The sequence below is a fragment of the Pavona decussata genome, unplaced genomic scaffold, assembly GCF_977016875.1.
Source record: "Pavona decussata unplaced genomic scaffold, jaPavDecu1.1 SCAFFOLD_38, whole genome shotgun sequence".
In the NCBI taxonomy this organism is placed as follows: Eukaryota; Metazoa; Cnidaria; class Anthozoa; order Scleractinia; family Agariciidae; genus Pavona; species Pavona decussata.
The window spans coordinates 3,740,746-3,751,244 of record NW_028145460.1 but is presented as its reverse complement, the minus strand read 5'-3'; the positions used below and the strand labels follow the sequence as shown (position 1 = coordinate 3,751,244).

The window sequence follows — 10,499 nt, the reverse complement described above, 5'->3', positions numbered from 1 at the left end:
AGGGTAGGGAGAGTGACGAAAATTCACCTTAGAGATAAGAATCGAAAACGTGTCAATTAAAAAGAAACCAAGATGTTTCAGAAGAAGGGACGATTCGAAAAAAGATACTTAAAAATATGGAATTATTAAGATACAACTAACAAATAAAGTAATTAAACTGTTATATTAGAGAGCCCTTCCTACCCGTCCGTCATAGAGAAAGCAGCTGCACCAGACAGTGAGCTGGCCGGGAAGTCAGTTACAAGAGCCCACCGGAAACAGCGTGCAAATGTCCCCGGAAAAACGCTAAATGGGTGGGAATTCTCTAGCCAGTCATTCTTAAAATGGTAGAATTAGATTGAAAAAGTTTTTATCGGGCGTAGTTCATTGAGCAAACTCTAAAAATTACCAAGAAAACAGATAAAAATGTAATTTGGTGCTTCGTCGCAACTTCCGGTGTGTCAGCGGAAAATTTTATCTGGGAGAATTTGAAAAGAAACGAGAACAGAAAAGATGGAAGACAATTTGTCTCGCTGGATTCAAGAAACTATTTTGTCTTCCTACCTGGAAGAATGTCAAATTTTCAACGAGCTGGATGGTTCATACGGATTTGACTACCACTTTTCGCCAGAATTTCCCAGTGGTGACTGCTCTGTGAGGAAAAGAAAGCTCTGTTCGAGTTCGTGTGAGGACAGCACCGTTTCAGTGGGAAAACAAGCCAGGAGTACTTAATTGACCGCCTTTAGCCGTTTGCAATCGCTGTGTTGTTTTCCCAAAAGGCTGACAAACGCGGGGGAATGCAAGAAAAGATTTCCCAGCTGGCAAAAGTTTGAAATGTTACGAGTAATGAGTTCCACAATTCCATGGTTGCGCGCAAGCTGATCGATTCCAGCCAGGTCCTTGCCCGAAGGCGAAAGCAAGTCTGGAAAACTTATCGTTTGAAGCAATAACAATTATGCCTTGAAGACTGGCCCGTGTCGTTAAAAAGTCACGTTACAGGTTTAAATTTGGGTCTGCATTGTTCAAGATTCTGGGAACCCTGATGTACACACCAGATTTCACAAGTCGGTATTTCTCAGGAAGGCGCCATATTGCTTGGCAACGTGATTATTGCGTGCAGTGAGCAGGGCGAGTATATGGTTTCTTTTCGCTTGTCGAGCAAATGCTGTTGCCTCCTCTGCCGGAAAATTGTACTGTTTTCTCATTTTTGTAAGTTGGCTAGAGCAAACATTTGCATTTTTTAAGTAGAATGGAAATTATTGTCCAAAAATAATTTTAAAAAGAAAACAAGCTGAACGAAAGGAATTTTTACAAGCTTCCTGTTTGCAAAAGAATGAGAGAACGGATGACCTTTTCCAACCCAAATATGTTTTCTGAAAACAGATGCCTGGGATGGTCTGCAGGCATGCACTCATGCAGGCTGTGGAGGTCCACTTTTTTGTTGACCAACGATCTAAAAGAAGGGGAAGTGATAAAAAATATAGGTATAGTTCTGTTCTGATTCACTGTAATTGTAGTGAAAATGAAATAAATAAATAAGCAAAAAATATATACCCTCAATTGCATCTACCCGTGAACCCTGTGAATGCACTGGCACACAAAACATGTTTTTAAATTATATCAAATGTGTGCATTTCAGGTGTCAAACTTTGAAGTTTTCCCTCCCAAATATGAAGTTCCCATGACGGTTGTTGCTTTATAATTCACCATCATATATTGATAAATCTTCATCTACTTCTCTGAGGAAGTCCACAATGCTTTTTTGGCTCTTGCTGTGTCAGTGAAGGGATTTTCGCAAATTTGGTGCACATTTTTGACTGTGATGACAGCAGGCGAACGACTGTCGAGGGAACTTCACATTAGGGCTGCGAAAGCCTTGAAGGAGGGCGATAAAGACATTTATTCCAATCTTTGCGTGCTGCTAAAGATTTGCTGTACCATCCCAACCACTAGTTGCAAATGCAAAAGAAGTGCTACTGCTCTAAGATGGCTACACACTTTTAACAGAGCCAGCATGACACAAGAGAGGCTTCTCTTCACTGGCCCTTTTGCACATCCACTATCTAACAGACATTGATCTGGAAGAAGCAATTGATCTGTTTGCTAAGAGGTACCCAAGGAGGCTTGAGCTTGGCACACTACTGAAAGATCATGATGCATGAACAGCACTGCTGATCAGCAAACCCAGTGAATAATAAGCATTTTCAACTATTTCTATTTATGTTCTTTTTAAACAGCATTATTTCTCTAAAACTGTAAAATACACACGTAAAGTAGTCTTTGCAAAAAAATCCATTTTGAAGTTCAAAAGTTGGAATGAGTAATATCCACGTTTTTAAGTTCGCACTCCTGCCTTGAGAATCAGAAATAAGTACCAAAATGGATCGAAATCAACCAATCCCGAACTATAAAAGCTGTTGAAATAAACTATTTGTTTTCTAAAACATCCGTTCAGTTTGATAGCAATATAAATGTCCTTAGTTTATAACAATGTAGTGTTGTCAAAAGCCCCACAAATATGTCCTCTCAAGAGCCACAGAAAAACAAATTCTCCTGCAGTCGGATTCTTACTGCCACCATGAAAGAAAAACTTGCCATCGTTTGTTTACGTCTTCCTTCAAACGTGAAATTAGGAAATTTCATGTGGTAGTCCATGTAAAAGAAATGTCAAGGAAATGTACCAAAATCTGTGTGTACAGGTGCAAAGTTGTTGCTTTGGTCAGTAAATCTACTGCTTTTTTAACGTTCTCATTGCACCTTAAATTCCCTAATCGGCCTGGTTTTGGAGTGATGGAGGAGGGGGGGAGTTTTATTTAACCAATTTGCTCGGCCCCCTCACTTGTTTTAGCCTTGCTACAGGCCTCCTTGTTATTAGTATTTCAATATCACTGGCCTGGCCCTTTGTCTCCCCCTCACCTTGTCAACTTTGCTGTGTGAGTCATGGGATCAATATGCCCTTTTGAAAACCATCCAATGTTTTCAAGTGTTTCCTCTTTGATCGTGGGAGTGTAAATTCACCAACGAGAAATAACCAGCCTGAAATTACCTATGATAAAAGCGTTACCATTAGGTCTATGTTTCTCTTCTTGAAAATGTATTCGGTTTGAAAGCGGCTAAAGTCAAAATGAAGCTCAAAAAGCAATATTATTAAAAGGAAACCAAATGATAAGATTTAGATCAAAATAAAAAACTGAAACCAATCATTTACACAACTGGACCCTAAGTGTCATAAAAATTGTGAGGCCAATTTTAATGGATATGTAGTCCGCAAAAAATCCGTCAGATAACATTATGCCACCCTCAATGGAGGATGAACAGAGATTCAAAGAGGGAGACCAGGAGGTCTCAAAAGCCAAAGTTGTATATGAAGGAATAAAGCTAGATTAAAATTTCCTGAGACGAGGATCAGCCCAAACCAAAAACTCATCCAAAGGAGGCTAAGGCAGGGATAGTTTCTGTATAAAAACACAATCCATGAAAAATTTTATGGCCTTCTAATACTCTTGAGGAAAGTGGGGGAATTAATTTATGAATGATAATTAACTTATGCATTCGACACTATCTCCAGCTTACCCTATCGAACACTGGGCTTATCTGTCTCCTGTTGTCTAAGGGGGGTGGGATTCCCACCCCCCACAACAATGAAACACATGGATGGTAAATAGTGCATCCAAAGATTTTTCTGTGTGGCTGGTATAATGCAGCAGATATTGATAATTTACATCATATGTTTTGGCAGTTATGTCACACTTTCTGAAGGCCAGCCATCTTGGGCTCATCCGCATGGATTTCAAGATTCCTGAAAACTTTAGAAACTCACCAAAATTGACCAAAACCAAAAAGAGAAACAATAAAATGACATACAAGCATAAAAGTTATAATAACTGATTTAAGATTTTTAAAAATAGGAATATTACAATTTCTGAAAATCTCACCTGTCAAAATTTGGTTGGCAAGGTAACTTCAAAACTATAACCACCAAGCTCATGCCCCGGCCCCATGGCTTTTCCCTTGTCTAATTTTTCAAGGGAAAGCCATTAAGGGAACAAGGTTGAATAACCACATTAAAAGGCTTACCAAAAGATGTGACAAAGTTTGATGGCTCTTACTCACATATTAAAAAAGTTATAAACGTTGACAGTTTGTGTGAACAATACCCCCAGCCCCCTCCCCAACCACCCCCCCCCCCCCAAAAAAAAAGAGAAGAAAAAAAAAAAGAATCCGGTCTAGATAGAGTTGATTGTCAATAACCACAGGAGGCAATATAAACACTGTAAATTTTATCACCAGTTCCAGTCATCTGAAGCCGATCACAACGCGTATTAAAAGAAGAGAGGTTACTCCAGTACACAGCGTACGTATATGTGTAAACATTTAATAAAGCAAGTGATTCCAGAGGCCCCATGAACAAGCCAGCGATGTCATCGAAACAAACTTACCTACCTTGGCATCGGTTTTAAAATTCCTGCTTTGGCTAGCAACGAGAAAGCCTCGAAGCGAGTTTGTGCGATTTAATTAAATTTTGATAAAAATTCCGTTTAAATTGCGGGCGCGAAAGTGTACCGAAAAGGGTTCATTCAGACTGATGAGGGGGCGGCTGTGACCTGGCAATTCAGTTATGTTCGATACGATATGGTACGATAAGTTTATTTAGACACGGTAACTCCATTAGCCTGTTCCAGACTCTCGGTTTAATAGTAAAGCGAAATAAGCCGGGGCGAGCGAAAGGAAAAACGAGGGAGACTAGTCCCACCGCCCCTTTTTTCGCTTTTGCTATCTGTAACCGATAGCCTGGAACAGGCTATAATTCCATCAGCTACACGATAATCATTATCAAGTAAATACATTATAAAAGTAAAAAAACTTAAAAGAATGAATGCTGCTTTTCTTGGAGCGCGTGTTTAAAATCTTACCTAAAACCGTGGCGACTCAATTTATTCGAGGAAGTGGCTTGGCGTAATTCTAGCTACAGTGGAGCTCAGTTGTGGAACAGTGACCCCTAGCTATGATAACCTCCTCTTTAAATAATCAGTGCGGGGTTGTGGAAGAGTTACTCGGTGTGTTTTCAGTATTTCTTAAATGATAAGAATTCGCATTAACGCGAAAAACAAAGCATGATCTTTGATGACAGAGTTTTCGCCACCCTCGTGCCTGGAACAAATCATTCAAATTTTAAAAAATACCACAACCAGCAGTTCTCTGCTAGCAGAGGTCTCTGCTACCGCCAGGGAAACCCAGCAGACATCAAAATCGAGAACATTTTTAAATGTTTCTTTACTTAAAAGTAAAATACTTTTAATGTTGTCTCTTATGTTTCCAGATCGTTTTAAAGGCACATTTGTGTAAACTATTTCAGTTTGATCTGTTCGGATGAAAGTTTTAGGGATTCCCGCGAATTTACGAGCCGTTGTCGGCTTTACGAAAATACCTCGTTTTTCTTTCGTATTTTTGAGGAAACATTTGCCCCTCCGTAAACGAAATGCTCCAATTAGTTTTCCAGTGCTACGAAATCTTCGAAATGTATGTTAAAGTTCCCCCGATTACTGTACGGGGTATAGCAAACACTTCTTTAATCATCACGAAGAGGTCATTTTTTTGCCACCAGAGACGGCTGTTGCGTTTTGTTTTAGTTGTATTTTGCCAGTAATTTAACACTTACTGACAAAACATTACCACAGTACATGACCAAGGCATGTTTGCCCGTGATCACAAGTTACGATCACAAATCGAAGCAAAGTCCGGCCAACACCAATGATATGGCAAACAACACAAAATGCGATCTAACAGGTCTTATCACGGTTTTCGACGCCATTTTGACGAGTAGGCAAAGAGGCTTGAAATAACAGTGTTTGTATGGAAATCCGATGTCAAGTTACTTTCATAAAACATCGTTTCTGAAAAATTCATGAATTGGAAACTTTTAGTACTAGGAAAAAAATTTTAGGAAAAAAAATTAGAATGGATGTAGCTGTGCCAGAAAGCGTCCAGTCGTGTTTTGAACTTTCCATACATTTGTCTGTAAAGCGAATCAGCCGTGAACTGCTTCTAAAAATAGTTCGCGGGAAAAATACAGGGAAATGTATGGAAAGTTCAAAACACAACTGGACGCCTTCTGGCACAGCTACATCCTTCCAATTTTGTTCTCAAAATCCTTTTCCTAATGCCAAAAGTTTCCAATTCATGAATTTTTTAGAAGCGATGTTTTATGAAAATTATTTGACATCGGATTTCCATACAAACACTGTTATTTCAAGCTCGTTTGCCTACTCGTCCAAAATGACGTCGAAAACCGTGATAAGGCCTATTAGGAACTTCCACATAGGCATAGGTATGGGAAGACTCCTGTCGAGCAGAATGGCAGGGAGCACAAGCGTAAAAACCACATCCTTGCTTTTTCTTGTAAATAACTACAGAGCCTTGCCTTATTTTTCTTGAGTATTGGGAAGATGTGTGCTATCGTATTTCACAGTAGTTTGAATGGCATAAGATTATCGCAACCTTAAAAGAATTGATAATTTCTTCACAATCTTTCATCAGTGAAATTATATTCCCGCTGCAGTTTTAATCGAACAGTCTTAATCACGTGAGCGTGTTCAATCACAGGAGCTTGTGAAAGAAAGAATGAATGAAATTAAAATATTTAAGTTACGTTTTTTCGTTTACTGTTGTTTTGTATCCTGTGCATTCGCATCCAAGATGGTTGACACAAAAGCAGAGCAGTCGTGTGTTTAGGTCTTCTATGCCCGAGCGGATCTGAGGCTGGTTGTTTAAAGAGTGGATAATATTCTGATCCACTTTGTAACTGTCTGCATTATCCGGCAATTAGGATGAGGAAATTTCAATGTAAGCCTATTAATTATGAAAAGGACAAACTCATGTATAGTTAGGTTAGGTGCTGTTAAAGAAAACTGTATTATGAGGACTACATTTGCTCCGCTGGATAGTGGCTTATCCATTGGAATAAGTTATCCGCTCTTTGAAAAATAAGGCCTGACCATAATTAGTCCGACTCAGGCTACTTGATACAATAATGACGAGAGGAGCAGCCTATCTACGAAGCAGTTTGAAAGCCAGTCCTACGCAAAACCTTTAAATCCTTGTAGTCTTCGTCTTCTTGCAAGTAAAGTTTGCACAAACGAAAGCTGAATAATTTCTTAACACACTTTTCTGGCAGAATCCCGAAACCAAACGATTTCTATGTACCAGTTAGGTTCCTTTTTGGTAGTTAAAGGCGTTTATTATTATTTATTTTTCTTTTGCCTGCAACTGCATCCAATTACCATGGTAAAATACGGGTCACTGTTATGCGCCATCGCTTGCTCTCCCTACTCCACAGGAATGTTTTTTGCGCGAAAACTACGAAAAGGCACATCTCCATAGAAGAACACGGGTGTCCCGGCATGTCTTCACCGGCAAAGCATGTTATCACATAGCACGTTATATCTTGGTTTTACCCGATTCTTTATATCCCCAAACCTTAGCTTAGCTTAGGACATCTGCGCTCTTTAGGGAAGCCGAGGTCGTCACTTATTGATGGCATATTGAGTTCAACGGGAAATAAAATTGAAACCAACTTGTCACGCAAAGCTGCCCAATAGAGACGAAAGGCTCACTTCCGAAACTTCATCACTCGAATCTCTTTACGACTCCCAAATGTCTTGAAACGAGCCCGAAGGTCATATTTCTTTCCGGTCCTTTCCTTCAAAGTTGCCAATATAAAGATAAAAGGCTGCGCCGTTTTCTTCCCTCTTCTCTCCCTTATTTCTCTTTTCTTCTCTCATTTACGTCATTATGAACCTTCTCGGTACAGTGGCGTTGGCCGCCAAAATTGGACTTTCGCTTTCGAAGTTCAGTTTACATTTTATCTTGGTTGCCAGGGTTTCGACATTAGAGTTTTGCAATGCAACATTGAATCTTTAGAATGGGACATTATTTTTTCACGCGACATACCCTTTACACATTTTCAATTCAAAGTTTCTCTCTTGTTTGTTCGCTTATGCCAGTTTCACTTTTTCACTCCCGACACGCGGAATTTCAGTGCTTGTACATCAGTAGATTGTCAATGAACTTACGCAACGGTGACGGCGACAACAACGCCACAAAACAAAACGGCTTAATGAGCAAAAACAATCGCTCTCCACGTGCGTTTTAAATTTTGGTAAATTTCTTTGCTATCCGCATCCTCTGCAAAACAACAACCTCAAATGACCAATTTTTAATTTTTACTACAATTTAGTTGCTGGCGAATCCTGGGTAGTTCGTCGTTTCTGTTGAAGTTGAACGGCTTGAAATCATGCCGAAGTAGTACGAATAAAGAAAAGTTATTTTCAAGTGACATTTTCTTTAGTGTTTTATCGTCGTCGCTGCTTAAATTTCCTTATATGTAGGCGGGGAGTCTCTTCTCGTTTTTCACGCGAGCACAGACGTCTTCGGACAGGCTAAAGCGCCCTAAACCGGCGTAAGCGAGTCTTCAGCTTTGGAACCGTTGCATCACTCAGAAACCTTTCAGTTATGACATAGTACGATAAAACAAAAGTCGCATATGCATGTTGTCACAAATCACAAGACAAACAACGTAAAACTCGAACATAGGATTAATGTTACCACAAGCGTTTTAACCTTGAAAGTGCGTGCATCGATACTCAGTATCCAGAGAGTAATCAGGCAAGAAGTTCACACCATATCGTTCAAGAATGTCTGCTGCAAAAGACGAGGTACAGGAGCGCGCTAACTCGAAAACTACTCAAGCCGGCCGGCGACACACTTGACGATTTTATACGACAATCGCCGCGATCGGCGCGTATAAAATCGCCGTCATCTGGCATGTCAGATATCGGCGATTTACTAGAAATTAGACGAAAAAAGCGCCAAGTGTTTCCGCCTCAATCAAATTCGCCGCGATCGACGTATAAAATCGCCAGTTGTTTCGCTGGCTTTAGGCGATTTCCTTTTTATTTTAGTATTTATTGTTGTTGTTGTTGTTGTTTAGTTTTTGTTGTTGTTGTTGTTTTTTTTTTTTTCCTCTTTTTTTTTGTTTGCGCAGGTTGTGGTCCAAGACGAAATCTCACCCGAAACGATGGAAGAGGAATCGAAAACAGCAGAGTCCAAAGGTAAACTGTAAATAGTTATTAAGAGTTTAGTAAAACGTCGGGAAAGAAAATTCCTAGTAGTCACACATCGACATTTACAAACGAGCCACAGAATCGACTGAAGCTCTTCTACAGTAGAAATTATTTGATAATAATTACTGACCCTCATAATATCCTATTGTTCTCTCTCTCCGCATTAAATCAACGATTTCAGCCCGAAGAGGCGTGTTATTCAGGCTTGTGCAAGTGTCTCGAGGAAGACTGGTGTTCCGTGATCTGGAATAATAAGGATATAAAAATAAATGGCAAACCAGTTTTTTATAAAACCTTTTTCGATTTCGGAATATATTCTGTTAGTGATCTTTTATTTAACCTTAGCAACATCGAATCCTCAGTAGAACGTAATAAATAAGAAACTAAAAAAAGTTAATTTTCTTACGTGGTTTGGACTTCGACCTCTCAGTTTAAAGAAGATTTGTGGCCCCACTAAAGGTGTTCCTTCCTTCAAGCATAATGGAACTATTTTTGACATCACGAAAAACAAATCAAAAGTGAGATTATTATTGCTTGATTATTAGCAATAAAGCCCAACTCTTAAACAATGCACATAAACTGAAACATGAATTTAAATTATCCGAAGATGACTTGGAACTTATTTACACACTAGGCCATAAATGCGAAAAACATAACATAAAAATAACAGAAACTATAAAACTCAATTATTTTTCAATTCAATTATTTTTAAATTCTTAAAAGACACCGCACTTTGTGGAAAAAACGAAAAAACCTATAACTTTGCTTAGATTCAATCTCCATTCTTACACTAAAATGATTGTCAAATTATTCTCTACAGATTGAATAAGATTCTTCTGATGCGTCGTGAACAAAAAATTTTCGCCTGTTTTTTCCACTAATTGAATTTAAAACTCATTCACTGGGCATGCCCGAAAGTTAACAACTGAACCAACCAACTAACGAACCAAGTGAAACCGCACCATTGCTATAACTCGTTCATTGCGCATGCGCGCATTCACAAGTTAAAAATGACGTGTTTAAAAAGTCGAACTAAAAGTTAGCGCACACATTGTCTCATTTCATTCTTTTCGTTTTCTTAGGTTCGCCATCAAGAGTATCCAAAGTCCCGGGGGATTTCCCTGCAGCTTTTTCAATGCTGGAAAAGAGAAAAATGCCGAACAAGCCAGGGTGTCTATCTGGCTACTCCTTTTATGAAGATAGGAGTCAGGGTCAATTTTTTGATTAGTTTGAATGGCATAACATTATCGCTACCTTAAAAGAATTGATAATTTCTTCACAAATTTTCATGGAAATTCCCGCCGCAGTTTTAATCAAACAGTCTTTAAAGCACGTTAGCGTGTTCAATCACAGGTGCTTGTAAAAGAAAGAATGAATGAAATTAAAATATTCAAGTTA

General features: G+C 39.0%; 1 long non-coding RNA gene across 1 annotated transcript; it reads left to right on the top strand.

The window, feature by feature from the left end:
• The first annotated feature begins 8,552 nt into the window (after nt 1-8,552).
• LOC146483680 (uncharacterized) lies at nt 8,553-10,499 on the top strand. Its single transcript, XR_014863760.1, has 3 exons — nt 8,553-8,693; nt 9,023-9,089; nt 10,184-10,499. It is a non-coding gene; the product is annotated as an uncharacterized LOC146483680 (long non-coding RNA).